Source organism: Bombina bombina, chromosome 1 (genome assembly GCF_027579735.1).
Source record: "Bombina bombina isolate aBomBom1 chromosome 1, aBomBom1.pri, whole genome shotgun sequence".
Classification (NCBI taxonomy): domain Eukaryota; kingdom Metazoa; phylum Chordata; class Amphibia; order Anura; family Bombinatoridae; genus Bombina; species Bombina bombina.
Window position 1 is genome coordinate 895778868 of NC_069499.1, and position 16473 is coordinate 895795340.

The following is a 16473-nucleotide window of genomic DNA, read 5'->3' on the forward strand; positions in this document are numbered from 1 at the left end:
GCTTTCAGTGAATCCCAGACCGCGCCCCAGCCTAATAGACTGGCGTCGGTCGTGACAATGACCCACTCTGGTCTGCGGAAGCTCATTCCCTGGGACAGGTGATCCTGGTCAGCCACCAACGGAGTGAGTCTCTGGTCTTCTGATCTACTTGAATCACTGGAGACAAGTCTGTATAGTCCCCATTCCACTGTTTGAGCATGCACAGTTGTAATGGTCTTAGATGAATTCGCGCAAAAGGAACTATGTCCATTGCTGCAACCATCAACCCTACTACTTCCATGCACTGAGCTATGGAAGGCCGTAGAACAGAGTGAAGAACTTGAAAAGCGTTTAGAAGCTTTGACTCTCTGACATCTGTCAGGAAAATCTTCATTTCTAAAGAATCTATTATTGTTCCCAAGAAAGGGACTCTTGTTGACGGAGACGGGGAACTTTTTTCTATGTTCACCTACCACCCGTGAGATCTGAGAAAGGCTAGAACAATGTCTGTGTGAGCCTTTGTCTTTGAAAGAGACGACGCTTGAATTAGGATGTCGTCCAAGTAAGGTGCCACTGCAAAGCCCCTGGGTCTTAGAACCGCTAGAAGGGACCCGAGCACCTTTGTGAAAATCCTTGGAGCAGTGGCTAGTCCGAATGGGAGAGCCACAATAGGTAATGTTTGTCCAGAAAGGCGAACCTTAGGAACTGATGATGATCTTTGTGGATAGGAATATGAAGATACGCATCCTTTAGATCCACGGTAGTCATAAATTGACCCTCCTGGATTGTAGGTAAAATCGTTCGAATAGTTTCCATTTTGAACGATGGCACTCTGAGAAATTTGTTTAGAATTTTTAAATCCAGAATTGGTCTGAAAATTCCCTCTTTTTTTGGGAACTACAAACAGATTTGAGTAAAACCCCTGACCTTGTTCCACAGTTGGAACTGGGTGTATCACTCCCATCTTTAACAGGTCTTCTACACAATGTAAGAATGCCTGTCTCTTAACTTGGTTTGAAGATAAGTGAGACATGTGGAACCTTCCCCTTGGGGGTAGTTCCTTGAATTCTAGAAGATAACCCTGAGAGACTATTTATAGTGCCCAGGGATCCTGAACCTCTCTTGCCCAAGCCTGAGCAAAGAGAGAGAGTCTGCCCCCTACTAGATCCGGTTCCGGATCGGGGGCTACCTCTTCATGCTGTCTTGGTAGCAGCAGCAGGCTTCTTGGCCTGTTTACCCTTGTTCCAGCCTTGCATTGATTTCCAAGCTGGTTTAGTCTGGGAAGCGTTACCCTCTTGTCTAGAGGCTGCCGAGTTGGAAGCCGGTCCGTTCCTGAAATTACGAAAGGAATGAAAATTGGACTTATTCTTAGCCAGAGCGCTCTGCGCGCCACAATTGTAAACCCTGAATTTTTTGCCGCTAACCTTGCTAACTGCAAAGCAGCGTCTAAAATAAAGGAATTAGCTAACTTAAGTGCGTAAATTCTATCCATGACTTCCTCATACGGAGTCTCCCTACTGAGCGACTTTTCCAGTTCCTCGAACCAGAACCACGCCGCTGTAGTGACAGGAATAATGCACGAAATAGGTTGAAGGAGGTAACCTTGCTGTACAAAAATCTTTTTAAGCAAACCCTCCAATTTTTTATCCATAGGATCTTTGAAAGCACAATTGTCCTCAATAGGAATGGTCGTGCGCTTGGCTAGAGTAGAAAACTCCCCCTCGACCTTAGGGACTGTTTGCCATGTGTCCTTCCTGGGGTCGACCATAGGGAACAATTTCTTAAATATAGGAGGAGGGACAAAAGGTATGCCTGGCTTCTCCCACTCCTTATTCACTATGTCCGCCACCCGTTTAGGTATCGGAAAAGCATCAGGGTGCACCGGGACCTCAAGGAACTGTCCATCTTGCACAATTTTTCTGGGTTGACCAGATTGTCACAATCATCCAGAGTAGATAGCACCTCCTTAAGTAATGCGCGGAGATGCTCTAATTTAAATTTAAATGTCACAACATCAGGTTCTGCCTGCTGAGAAATTCTTCCTGTATCAGAAATTTCCCCATCTGACAAACCCTCCCTCACTGCCACTTCAGATTGGTGTGAGGGTATGACAGAAAAATTATCATCAGCGCCCTCCTGCTCTACAGTGTTTAAAACAGAGCAATCGCGCTTTCTCTGAAATGCTGGCATTTTGGATAAAATATTAGCTATGGAGTTATCCATTACTGCCGTCAATTACTGTATAGTAACAAGCATTGGCGCGCTAGAAGTACTAGGGGTCGCCTGCGCGGGCATAACTGGTATAGACACAGAAGGAGATGATGTAGAACTATGTCTACTTCCTTCATCTGAGGAATCATCCTGGGCAACTTTACAATTTGTGACAGTTCTGTCCTTACTTTGTTTGGACGCTATGGCACAATTATCACACTATATTTGAAGGGGGAACCACATTGGCTACCATACATACAGAACATGATCTATCTGAAGGTACAGACATGTTAAACAGGCTTAAACTGGTTAATAAAGCACAAAAACCGTTTTAAAACAAAACCGTTACTGTCTCTTTAAATGTTAAACAGGGCACACTTTATTACTGAATATGTGAAAAACTAGGAAGGAATTATCCAATCTTTACCAAATTTTCACCACAGTGTCTTAATACATTCAAAGTATTGCACCCCAATTTTCAAGCTGTTAACCCTTAAAATGTGGAAACCGGAGCCGTTTTTAATTTTAACCCCCTTACAGTCCCAGCCACAGCCTTTGCTGCAACTTCACCAATCCCAGGGGGGTATATGATACCAAATGAAGCCTTCTAGGAACGTTTTTAGTGGATTCCAGACCCTCACACATGCAGCTGCATGTACTGAACTCAAAATTAACTGCACAGTAATGGCGCGAAAATGAGGCTCTGTCTACTACAGAGAAAGGCCCTTCCTGACTGGGAAGGTGTCTTAACAAGTGCCTGGTGCTAAAAACGTTCCCCAATGTTATAAAAGTGTGAAATACAACTTCAAACTGCATATAATACTTAAATAAAGCAATCGATTTAGCCCCTAAAAGTGTCTACCAGTTTATAGCCCATAATAAGCCCTTTATTCTGTTTGAGACTAAGAAAATGGCTTACCGATCCCCATGAGGGGAAAATGACAGCCTTCCAGCATTACACAGTCTTGTTAGAAATATGGCTAGTCATACCTTGAGCAGAAGAGCCTGCTAACTGTTTCCCCCAACTGAAGTTATCTCATCTCAACAGTCCTATGTGGAAACAGCAAACGATTTTAGTAACTGCTGCTAAAATCATATTCCTCTCACAAACAGAACTCTTCATCTCTTTCTGTTTCAGAGTAAATAGTACATACCAGCACTATTTTAAAATAACAAACTCTTGATAGAAGAATAAAAAACTACAACTAAACACCACAAACTCCTCACCATCCCCGAGGAGATGCTACTTGTTCAGAGCGGCAAGGAGAATGACTGGGGGGGCGGAGCCTGGGAGGGACTATATGGACAGCTCTTGCTGTGTGTTCTCCTTGCCTTTCCCTGTGGGGGAGGAGAATATCCCACAAGTAATGGATGACACCGTGGACCGGACACACCAATGTTGGAGAAATAGAGCTTAGTATGGCCGCAAACTCCTCTGTATGTCAGTAAAAGATATCTGGCAAACACATGTGCGCAATTACCTCTGTAAGTCAGTAAAATCTGATGAACACATATGCGGTATATATAAGATTATAAAAATGTATAAAAAGTCTGTGGCAAGTCTGATATTACTAAAATATATAAGACTTTATTAAAATCAAAGTAGTCAAGAAAGTAGAGACACTTGATAAAACGGTTTGATACCGTGAAACGTCGTGACTACTTTGATTTTAATAAAGTAACATAGTAACATAGTAACATAGTAGATAAGGTTGAAAAAAGACTGAAGTCCATCGAGTTCAACCTATACAAATCTAAAATACTTACAAAAAGCTCCAGTTAAGCTTAAATAACCCCATTAAAATGTGACCCATTTAATACTAGCAATCATATCCATGAATTTTGTTTATATACAGAAATTTATCCAGACTATTTTTAAATGAATCTATGGTATTGGCATTCACTACCTCCTTTGGTAATGAGTTCCACAATTTTATTGCTCTTACAGTGAAAAAACGTTTCCGTTGCAGGAGATTAAATCTCCTTTCCTCCAACCTTAAATTATGACCTCTTGTCAGAAACAATTTTCTTGGAATAAAAAGAGCTTCTGCCATCTCTGTATATGGGCCTTGAATATATTTATATAAAGTAATCATGTCACCTCTCAAGCGCCTTTTTTCTAAAGAGAACAGACCCAGTTTGGCTAGCCTCTCCTCATAGGTTAATTTCTCCAATCCCCTTATTAGCTTTGTGGCCCTTCTCTGAACTTTTTCTAGTTCTGCAATATCTTTTTTAGCAATCGGTCCCCAGAACTGCACTCCAAACTCAAGGTGAGGTCTTACCAGGGCTTTATATAATGACAGAATTATGCTTTCCTCCCTTGAATCAATGCCTCTTTTAATACGTGCTAGTATCTTATTAGCCTTTGAAGCCGCTGCCCTGCATTGTGCACTCATCTTTAGCTTGTTATCTATTACTACTCCCAAATCCCTTTCCTCCTGTGTTTGGCTAAGTCTTGTCCCATTTAAAAAATACGTAGCCTGCTTATTTTTACTTCCAAAATGTAGAACCTTACATTTTTCCGTATTAAATCTCATTTTCCATTCACTTGCCCATAGTTCTAATTTTAGCAAATCCCTTTGTAAAGAGAGTTCATCCTGCTCTGACCTAATGACCTTACTTAACTTAGTATCATCTGCAAAAATAGAGATGTCGCTATTTAATCCTTGCTCCAAGTCATTTATAAAAATATTAAAAAGAACAGGGCCCAGTACTGATCCCTGGGGGACGCCACTGATTACCTTTGTCCAATCTGTGTATGATCCATTTACTACTACTCGTTGCTCCCTATCTTTTATCCAGTTATTTATCCATGAGCTAACATTTTCAGCTATTCCCAGTCCCTTAATTTTGTGCATTAATCTCTCATGTGGCACTGTATCAAATGCCTTTGCAAAATCTAAGTATATCACATCAACTGATTCCCCTTTATCTATATTTTTACTTACTTCCTCGTAGAATCTAATTAGATTAGTTTGACATGATCTATTTCTCCTTGGGTGTATTCTATCTGGGCCTGGAGTTTTATTTACCTTAATAAGTCTTATATATTTTAGTAATATCAGACTTGCTACGGACTTTTTATACATTTTTATAATCTTATATATACTGCATATGTGTTCATCAGATTTTACTGACTTACAGAGGTAATTGCGGTTTCAACATTATCTTCTTATACACCGCACATGTGTTTGCCAGATATCTTTTACTGACATACAGAGGAGTTTGCGGCCATACTAAGCTCTATATTCCTAACCTGGTTGGATACAGAGGGAAGTTGATCTAGAGGAACCAGAGGAGCTGTACCAATACACTTTGGAGCAGTCAGCTGGGTGACTGTGAGAACCCAGAATGCGCATATAGCACTTTATTAGTGCTTTTGATTCCTGTAAGTACGGGCTTTTGGAGTGGGGAGATAAACTGATATCTTTGACCCTGCACTATGGTGGTGCCTTCTTTTTTTGTTTCATCTCTGCATTTATAGGAGTGTCTTCCAACGAATTCCAGGAGAAGCAGCTTGCCAAATACTTCACCACAATTGAATTGTGACATACATACCTCATTCCCTGTCTGTGAGATATCAGATCATTCGGGAGCGAAGATATATCATTTGAACTGATAAGTGTTTTTTTTGCATAACACTAACTGATCACTGTTCATATTTATATCAATGTATTTGACAGTTTTATATATGTTTGAGGGCGGAGCCAACAAACTTCCGTTTGAGGGCGGAGCCAACAGGTAGCAAGCAGGTAGCTACCGTTTGCTTCGATGTCCCAGTTTATGGGATCCTGAAAATCTCCATTCTACCGAAGTGTACCTTGCCCCGGTGCTGCTAGCCCTGGGCCGGTAGTCAATACTAAGGATTTCGGTGGGAAGTCTAAAAACTGGCAAGTTTGGTGCTTTGTCGCTGAAGCACTCCACGCTGTACCGTTCTATCTCAGACCTGTACCCACTGGACATCTCAGCGTATACCGCCTCTGCACTATTGTTTTAAGTGCCAAGTTCTAAGCAGATGGACTTTTATGCAGTTTGGTCGCAACGTGGAGGAAACTGCCCTGATCAGCTGTAAAGGGCCTTGAACGGCCATTGCCTACAGTATCCAGACGAGAGAAGCGGAGCCTACCTGAAAAGAGCCCACACAGACCTGTTCCTGCTTTGTGAGGCGTCTTGAACATCGGCGGGGGATAGGTAATCCTACGGCCCCCCGCCCCTCCTATCGCAAACACTCTCGTAGTGCGCTGGTGAACAAGGTACCGGGCAATCAAGACAGGACCCCAGACTCGGATTCAGGTAACACTGACCTGGTGCAGTCCCTGATCGTAGCCGTAGTGCTGGGGAGAAAATAAGCCGCGATCCACACTGTGTTGGGGGTAAATACTGGGCCCATAACTACAGCCTTGTCAGGACATCTAACGCCCCGGGAACTTCAGGGGAGCCTTGGACACTCAGCAGAAGCGTGAGTAGAAATGGTACAGTGTGAGAGTGGTGGGAGAAAGGATTAAGCCCGGCAGGTCCCCTGATACAGATAATATTGAAGAGGCTATTGTTGGACAGTATTCATGTTTGTGTATGCAGAAGCACACTTTGCCTCAATATATTTCAAACATCTTGCCCAATACAAATATTTCAACAGGTACTCAGAGAGTAAATGCTAGAAGGACTGTGCTGAAAGAAGAGCTCTGTATGTTATGTTTTTTGGTCTCACAGTATATTGTCAGATTATGACCTGTGTGGATATCACTATATCATATCTTGTTGGTGAGCAAATTAACTAGGCCTAACGTAAAGAATGTGTTATATACCCAGAATAGCCGCTTAAATTGTGGAGGCCTCTATGTAACAAGAGCCAGTGGCTACAACGTTGCAAGTGGGAAAAGTGTGTTACCCAAAAGTTACAGACTGTTTCATATTAAGAGCCGTATGGGAAGTAAAAATCCAGATTTCTAAATTACTATAGAGGCACTTCTATAGATTAGGCTTGCTGGCAGTAAGCTTAATAAACCCACTTGCGAAGTTTAAGGAAGGATTCCTGTCTCTTTCTAAGGGACGGTTACTATGTTAAGAAGAATGTATTGAAGAAAGCCACAGGTGTATTCTATCTCGTATAAGCTCTGGATTAAAGGGAAGAACAAGGCCTCAAGGACTGTGAACTTTTTTTGTTTTTTTTTGTTTTTCTTTTCTGTTGTTCAGTGACTGTAAGACATACATGCATAATAGAATCTGGATATATAAATGTGAAAGAGTATATACGCCACTCATTTTGTTCTTTAAAATTAGCTAGACCTATATAGTAGACAGTTACATTGTTGGAGTGAACATTTTTTTAGCGGTATCTGACTCCAAAGATATATTATCACGGCGTGTATTAACAGGGAATAACTCTATCAGTTGAGGGCTGTAAACTTGGTCTTTACTTAGGTTGTACGTCCACAACTAAACATTAGTTCAAATTGTTGATGTCAGAAATCTGTATAAATATTGATGTGCATTGTTATTCTCTATCTCACAATTAGGGTGATAGCTACTGTCTCTTTAATTAAGGATATTGCAAATGGTCACTAGAAATGTATATATTACACTACTGAAGAGATCTGAGCACAAAAAGAAAAGAGAATTTTTTTTTTTTTTTTAACATAATCCTGATCTAGGTAGGGGTAAAGTAACTGCAGCCCCTAAGCTTGGAACTAGAAGTGGCATTGAACATTAAGGCAATATATTTAGTAGTTAAATGCAGATTTCCCATTCCTGATTTCTTTATTTTTTTTTTTTTTTTGTTAAAGATCTTTCTGAATAGACTGATTCTAAAATATCTAAAAACTGCAAGGGGCACTTCGTGAACTTGTATTTTTTTTTTTTTTAAAAAAAACAGCTTTATTGAACAGCATTGTAGGTGTCATATCACTTTTTTTTTTTTTTCCCACCTCACATTTTTTCACCTTTTCTTATTTTTTCAACTTTTATAGACATTATCACACACCCCGACTTTTTTCCTTTTTGTTTTTCTTTTTATTTAGCACTCTGTCAGCTGGCCCGTGAGGCTGACAGTGAGTAGGACACACAGACACATTCCAGTGATTTTTCATTATCATCTGTAGATAAATTCACATTGCACTGCGGTGAATGGAGAGATACATCTCCCACCAGAAGGGTTCCTCACCTATAATGCCGCCCAAACAAAAAGACAAGAGAAGTAATATTAAACACACAGAGATGCCCCAGGATATATCCCAAGAAGTAGGGACGGTAAATTTTTCTTGTAATGATATGTCAGAATTTGCAGCTGAGATGGCCAAAATAATGGCCCCCCCATCTAGAAGCAGTTAAGCAGGAAATTAAAGTTGAGATAACGAATCTTACAGAGGAGATTAGACAATTCACTGCTAGACTGGAGGAGGTGGAGACAAGGGTGTCGGATTTGGAGGATAGAGTAAACTCTATTTCCCCTACAGTAAATACTCTGGATAAGACCATTGCGCAATTACAGAGCCGTGTAGAAGACCTAGAGGATAGGTCGAGGCGAAATAATTTGAGAGTGATTGGCTTACCTGAATCACCTGAATATCAAGACCTATTACAATTTGTCTCGGTCACTCTCCCTCAGGCACTCTTGCTTCCTCCTCCTCCTACACCGTTCCTGATTGAGAGAGCCCACAGAATTGGGCCTCTCAGAGAAAATAGTACAATCTCCAAACCAAGGCCCATTATTTTTAAGTTTGTCAATTATCAGGACAAGATATTATTTTTGACCCATTATAGAAAACTTAATGTGTTAAATATTAATTCTCATAGAATCTGGTTATTCCAAGACTTCTCTGCCGAAACCAGGGCTAAGAGAAAGGAAATGGCCCCTTTTTTTGATAAATTTTTGAAAGCTGAATGTAATGTTAGATTGGTATACCCAGCCAAACTTATAATTAATAAGGCAGGAACCTCCTATGTAATGAATAATAGTGAGGAAGCTTTGTCTCTATGCAAAAAGATGGATATTCAGTGATCATGTATTATAAGTAACAGGATCGTTATTAGTATGTTAATCAATAATGTATAGAATGGTGTTTATTGTTTATGTTTTAACTGCAAGTTTTTTACGCCCCTTTTTTTTTTTTTTTTTTTTCCCCTTCTCCTCATCCGCCTCTCTCCCTCCCGTGATTGCCATCTTTACACTGGTGCACCTTTGTGCTTTTATAATTGTTATATGCAGAATGGGGCAACTAATTAAATCTTTCCTTCGGGGTCTATGCTAGATTTGTTATATGTAGAATGGGGCGACTATTAAATCTTTCCTTCGGGGTCTATGCTAGATACTTTTAAGTTAGTATCTTGGAATGTAGGGGGCATAAACTCCATTGCCATCCTTTTTAATAAAAATTTAGAATACAAAACAGAATCTATTATAAAAGACCAGGAGGGGCGATTTTTAATTGTAGAAGTCATTATTGATAAAATTCGGTATGTATTGTGTAATATTTACGGGCCGAACAAAGTAGATAAAGCATTTTGGGATAAGATGTTATTACAGCTACATAAATTTATAGGGCAACAGCTGATAGTTGCGGGGGATTTTAATCTTGTAGCAGATCCTATTCTAGATAGAGATAATAAAACACATATCTTTCCACGGGACAGGAAGATTCGTATACTTCAGAAATTTTGCTCTCAATTGGGGCTAATAGATATCTGGCGTGTGCAAAACCCAGACTTAAGATCCTTTACATGTTTATCCAAAGGATACCATTCTTTATCAAGGATAGATTTTTTTCTGGTTTCAAATAATATGACAGGTTTAGATTGGAAAGCAGACATCAGAGATATAACAATCTCAGACCATGCAGTAATCACATTACTACTTAACGCACCGCTCAGGCGAATAGCCACCAATCAAACCATTTTTTTCCCTAAATATCTAGTGAATGACAGTAAATTTCAGAATTGGTTGATTAATCAATGGCAAGAATATGAGTCCTTCAATAGAGCTTATAAAGAGAAACCGGAGGTATATTGGGAAGCGGCTAAAGCCGTAATTAGAGGCAAGATTAAGGCATATCTATGCATGCGTAATAAGAAGGTGAAACAATTAGAGACACAAGCGAATAATCGGGTAAAAAATGCGTTTGCGGCTTACTTATGTCAGCATTCTAATGAGAAATGTCGCAAGTATATAGATGCCAAATCAGCGCGAGATATTCTTAACCATCAAAAAACAGCTTTAGAATTGCAAAGACAAAAGGCCCTATATGGTGGTTTCGCTGGGAGATCTGCCAAATTCTTGGCTAAGCTAACTAAAGCAACCAATCGTAACATAGTGACGGCTATTAGAACTAAGACAGACAGATTCACAAGCAACTCAGATATCATTAAAACCTTCCATCAATACTTTAGTGAATTATATAAAGCTGAGGTATATGATATAGGAAGACAGAAGCAATTCTGGGATAAGATTAAGACCCCAAAGATCCCGCTGGAGATTCTTGTAGAAATTAACAAACCAATTAATGAACAAGAGATCCATACTGCAATTAAAGTAGCAAAAACAAATAAGGCAGCAGGCCCGGTGTAATGAGCTGAATGTGGTTGTGGATCTCAACTGCGGAAAATATATGTTTGTATGCCTTACTTTAAGATACAATGAGGAAGTTACAATGTATCTGTCTGTATGGCAGTTGAAAGTTACTATTTGATTTAAATTCCTGATCAGTATTTCTGAATCAGATTGCTCAGCAGTTGTTAACCAAACGCACCGTGGATAGGATACACTTTTCCTGATAGTCACTGAGTACACAGAAGGAGCGTTAAGTCAGTACAGATGCAGCAGGCTGTTAGTCAATTGAAGTGTGATACACGCTGATAGCTGTGCTGTTTGTGAGAGCTGACAGGCAGATGGGTGGAGCAGGTATTAAGTGCTGTGCTGTAGCGTTACTCACAAAAGTTCAGTCTGAAGTTTATCACGCTACTCCTGAAGCGTGTGTAGAGGAATATGAGGAGGTATCCTGTGAGTGTGGTCCAATGTAAGTTAAGCGTCTGTACAAAGTTATAAAGTTCACAACTTATATCAGATGAGACTGCAGTTGCGGTTTGGAAAACGCTTGATCTGCCAGAGGCAATTAAGCAGGAAAATAATGCAGCAGCGGTGTTTGTTAATCCAAATTAGAAATGTTCAGACTTATCATATAAGTCTCTTTCAGTTGCTCTAGTAGGCTCCGTATTAGAAAAGGTTTAAATACCTTCAGATAGTTAGACTTGAACAGAGAGAGGAAAATCCCTGCAGCAGGTCTGTGAAGCTGTATGCTAAACTGGAAACAATACTGAAGCAAGGAGGGAGGCGTGTCCAGGCTTTAAATAACCTTGCTAGGTGTGAGCACAGGTAAAAATTAAAGGGACAGAAAGGAATAAGGAAATCCATGACATACCCCCCACCTCAGGGTAGGTGCCCCGCAGCTACGAATCTAGGTCGTTCTGGATTCCTCCTGTGAAATAGGGATACCAATTTGGGAGCATGAACATTCAAGGAAGGTTCCCAAGAGTCATTCTCCTCAGAGAATCCCTTCCAACGGATTAGGTATTGAAGAGATCCACGGTAAATACGGGAGTCCAGGATGGCATCAACTTCATATTCCGTGTCCGAATCCTGTAAGATCATAGGAGGAACCTGGCTGGCCACCTGTCTAGTTTCACAATGAGGTTTTAACAAAGAGACGTGGAAGGTGGGATGAAGTCGAAAAGTAGAAGGCAGATCCCAATGTATGGTGGGTTGATGTGTCTGTAACCATTGTAGACCAAGCACCAAGGGAAACATGGGAGAATTTATCACATCAAAGGATATGAATTCAGTGTGTGCACTTGACGTGGAAACCTTGATGGGAATAGTTTGGTGTGTAATAGGACCGGAACTAATTGTATTACCATCAATAACTCTAATGGACACAGGTCTTGCTTTCAACACAGTGGGTATTTTATTTATAGTGACAAAAACAGAATCAATATAGGAAGAATGTGCCCCAGAGTCGATGATGGCTTCACTGATTTGCTGGTGTAGATCCCACTGTAAGGTAAGAGATAAAGAGCAGTAAGCAACTTGGTTAACATTAGTGGTTAAGCATGTGGTTTTTCTGAAGGACTTACGTTTCTTCTGCCTTTGTAAGATAGGACACTCTCTTACAGTATGTGCATTTGAAGCACAATACATGCAGAGATTGTTTATGCGTCTGCGATTCCTTTCTTCTGGTTGTAAAGGGCCTCTAGTGAATCCCAAATCCATAGGTTCTGAGGTTTGAGTGACTGTAGGTTTTTGGTAAGTAGAAGAGGGTCTTGTGGTAGTATCCATACCTTGTTTTTCTGATTTGCGTTCTCTCAACCTTCTATCAATCTGAATACTTAGTGTGATTAGTCCTTCCAAGGACCTAGGAAGCTCTATGCGAGCGAGTTCATCTTTAAGGGCATCATTCAGACCTAGACGATACTGATTCCTAAGGGCAATATCGCTCCACTCAGTATCTTTACTGTATTGCTTGAACTCACTTAAATATTCTTCCACCTGCTTTTTCCCTTGTTTAAGAGATCTCATTTTAGTCTCTGCAGTAAGCTGACTGTTAATATCTTGATAAAGAATTGCCATTTCCTTAAAGAAATCTTCCAGTGATGTTAAAATAGGATGATCTTGCTCAAAGAATGAGTCAGCCCACTTGCGGGGTTCACCTCGCAGAAAAGAAATGACCGTTAAAACCTTAATTCGTTCAGTTGCGTAGGTTTTAGGTTTTAGACTGAAAAGGAGATTACAGGAGTTTTTAAACTGAGAGAACATAGCCCTGTCCCCATGGAATTTGTCGGGCATAGAGACTTGGGGTTCTGGGGTAGCCTCTGGTGTGGCAGATTTAACCATTGAGTCTTTTATTATATTGTTGAGTGTCTCATTTTGGACTTGTAATTCTCTAAAGCCATGACTTAGCTGATCCACCCTCTGGGAAAGAGTGTAAACAATTTTAGGTAATTCCGCTGGATCCATTTTTAAGGCTTCAGTATTATGTAATGAGCTGAATGTGGTTGTGGATCTCAACTGCGGAAAATATATGTTTGTATGCCTTACTTTAAGATACAATGAGGAAGTTACAATGTATCTGTCTGTATGGCAGTTGAAAGTTACTATTTGATTTAAATTCCTGATCAGTATTTCTGAATCAGATTGCTCAGCAGTTGTTAACCAAACGCACCGTGGATAGGATACACTTTTCCTGATAGTACACAGAAGGAGCGTTAAGTCAGTACAGATGCAGCAGGCTGTTAGTCAATTGAAGTGTGATACACGCTGATAGCTGTGCTGTTTGTGAGAGCTGACAGGCAGATGGGTGGAGCAGGTATTAAGTGCTGTGCTGTAGCGTTACTCACAAAAGTTCAGTCTGAAGTTTATCACGCTACTCCTGAAGCGTGTGTAGAGGAATATGAGGAGGTATCCTGTGAGTGTGGCCCAATGTAAGTTAAGCGTCTGTACAAAGTTATAAAGTTCACAACTTATATCAGATGAGACTGCAGTTGCGGTTTGGAAAACGCTTGATCTGCCAGAGGCAATTAAGCAGGAAAATAATGCAGCAGCGGTGTTTGTTAATCCAAATTAGAAATGTTCAGACTAATCATATAAGTCTCTTTCAGTTGCTCTAGTAGGCTCCGTATTAGAAAAGGTTTAAATACCTTCAGATAGTTAGACTTGAACAGAGAGAGGAAAATCCCTGCAGCAGGTCTGTGAAGCTGTATGCTAAACTGGAAACAATACTGAAGCAAGGAGGGAGGCGTGCCCAGGCTTTAAATAACCTTGCTAGGTGTGAGCACAGGTAAAAATTAAAGGGACAGAAAGGAATAAGGAAATCCATGACACCCGGACTGTCTCCCCACTGAATTTTATAGGATACTACAGACACAAGTTGCCCCAATTCTTATGAAACTATTTAACTATTATTTTATTGGAAATAACAAATGTTCACCATATTTTGCGGCCGCAGTAATTTCTTTAATTCCCAAAAAAAATAAAGACTTAGAGATTCCAGCATCGTATAGACGGATATCTGTCTTAAACTCGGACTATAAACTTCTGACTTCAATTTTAGCTGAAAGATTAAAACCCCATTTAGGCATAATAATTCATGAAAATCAGGCTGGTTTTATGACAGGGAGAAACCCCACAAAAAATGTACGTAAGGTTATGACATTACTCGATTTCTTTTGGAATAAATTCAGATCGTCAAGACAGAAAGGCATACCGGACTTAGCGCTATTAACGGTCGACGCGGAGAAAGCGTTCGACCGCATCTCCTGGAAACATCTATTTTTTTCATTAGAACAATTTGGTTTGTCTGGTCATATATTGGAGTTCACGCAAGTAATATATAGCTCTCCAATCTCATCTTTATTAATCAACGGCGAGATTTCCCAGCGTCTATTATTACCGCGGGGCACCCGACAGGGTTGCCCTCTCTCGCCGTTGCTGTTTAATATATCTTTAGAGCCTTTTGCGATCTTGCTTCGTCAGCAATTAGACGGGATCCGTATCGGAGATCAGAAACTTGTATTATTAATGTATGCAGATGACATAATATTGTGCCTGAGTAACATCGCTCGAAGTCTTTCCCTATTATTAGAATCAACCAAACTTTTCAGTTCAATCTCGGGATATAAAATTAATCTCGCTAAGTCCGAGCTGTTATGGATCAATAAAGAACAACAAGACATCAAACATCCGTTTTCAGAAACGTCTCAAATCATGTATCTTGGTATCAAATTGAGCACAAACCCGGAGGAGTGGTACAAACTTAATTTTAGTAAGTTTTTTCGGGAATGTAGGGTAAGGATGGAGGGTTGGAAAAATCTGCCTATTTCTCTATCAGCGAGAGTTACCCTTATAAAAACCATCTTGTTCCCTAAAGTATTCTATCTTATACAAAATATTCCGATCCCTATTAAGAAGAAAGATATAAATAGTTACAATAAGGTATGTTCAAATTTTCTTTGGAAAGGTGCTAGAACTCGTATTTCGGCTACACGGCTCATGTGTAATAAGGACGCGGCTGGTCTGTCTCTTCCGAATCTACAACATTATAGTCTAGCTGCTCGCGTCAAGGTTGCAGTTGACTGGTTAACTGAACAAGACCAGGTTGCAGCAGTTCCCTGGGAATCTGCCTTAGTGAAGCCGTTTCGTTTGGATGCTATTCTACATTGTCCAATTACGGCTATTCCCTCTGCGCTTTTTTCGCTTATAACATTTAGAAACATTATCGCCGCATGGCAAAGATTTTGTGTGCTTTTAGGTTGTTCTCCTTTTGTATCTAAATATTTACCTATTACAGGGAATCCAAATTTTGTCCCGGGATTGTCAACAGAAGTTTTTAGATTATGGTCCCTAAAAGGACTGATATATGTTGTGCAAATGGTAAAACCAGATTCCTCATTTCTATCTTTTGTCGAATTAAGACATCAATTTGGTGTTTCAAATAAAGAGTTTTATGCATATTTGCAATTAAGGCATTTCATTCTAGAGCTCAGGCAAAAATATGGAAGGGAGTGGACCCTTTTGTTTCAATCACAAATTAATAATTTTCAAAGGGGCCTATACTCGATAGCACCGTTTTGTGTTTATCTTAATCTGAAACCTTCTATTGAACAAAGGGAACATATTGTAGCAAAATGGACTACATTTTTGCCTGAAGTAAATGATCAAATCATAATAAATACATTTAAAATTATGGATAAAATCTGGGTTTTGACATCGTTGAGAGAATCGCAGGTCAAGATAGCTTTTATGTCCTATGTAACTCCTGCCAGACTGTCCAGTTGGTATAAGGTATTGAGTCTATGTCCTAAATGCTCTGTAGCCCAAGCAGATCTTATGCATTGTTTTTGGGCCTGCCCAAAAATCACCCAATTTTGGTTGAAAGTAGCATATTGGATTCGATCATCTCTTAATTTAGATTATTATATACAAGCGATAGATGTATTTTTTTTGGTGCAGTCCCAAGTAATCCTTAAGAACGTTAAGTTAATTAACATGGTAATATTGTTGGGACGTACAATGATATTGAAAGCTTGGAAATCTAAAAGTGTCCCGAATCTGAAAGAACTTAAGAATGTTCTGACAATGCAACTTACACATGATCAGATAAATTTACAAAATCCGACAGACAGACGGGTAGCTGAGTTTTTCAAACAATGGGAAGGATTTATTTTAACATTCCCACTAGAGACACAAATTTTGTTGGTTAAACCACTTAGGGATACTGTATACGTACAATTGCAAATATT

General features: G+C 39.9%; 1 long non-coding RNA gene across 1 annotated transcript; it reads right to left on the reverse strand.

Moving 5' to 3' along the window:
* Window positions 1–12120: 12120 nt before the first annotated feature.
* On the reverse strand, window positions 12121–12382 carry LOC128640435 (uncharacterized). Its single transcript, XR_008399350.1, has 2 exons — window positions 12313–12382; window positions 12121–12232 (listed from the first exon to the last, which is right to left on the reverse strand). It is a non-coding gene; the product is annotated as an uncharacterized LOC128640435 (long non-coding RNA).
* Between the last annotated feature and the right edge of the window lie 4091 nt (window positions 12383–16473).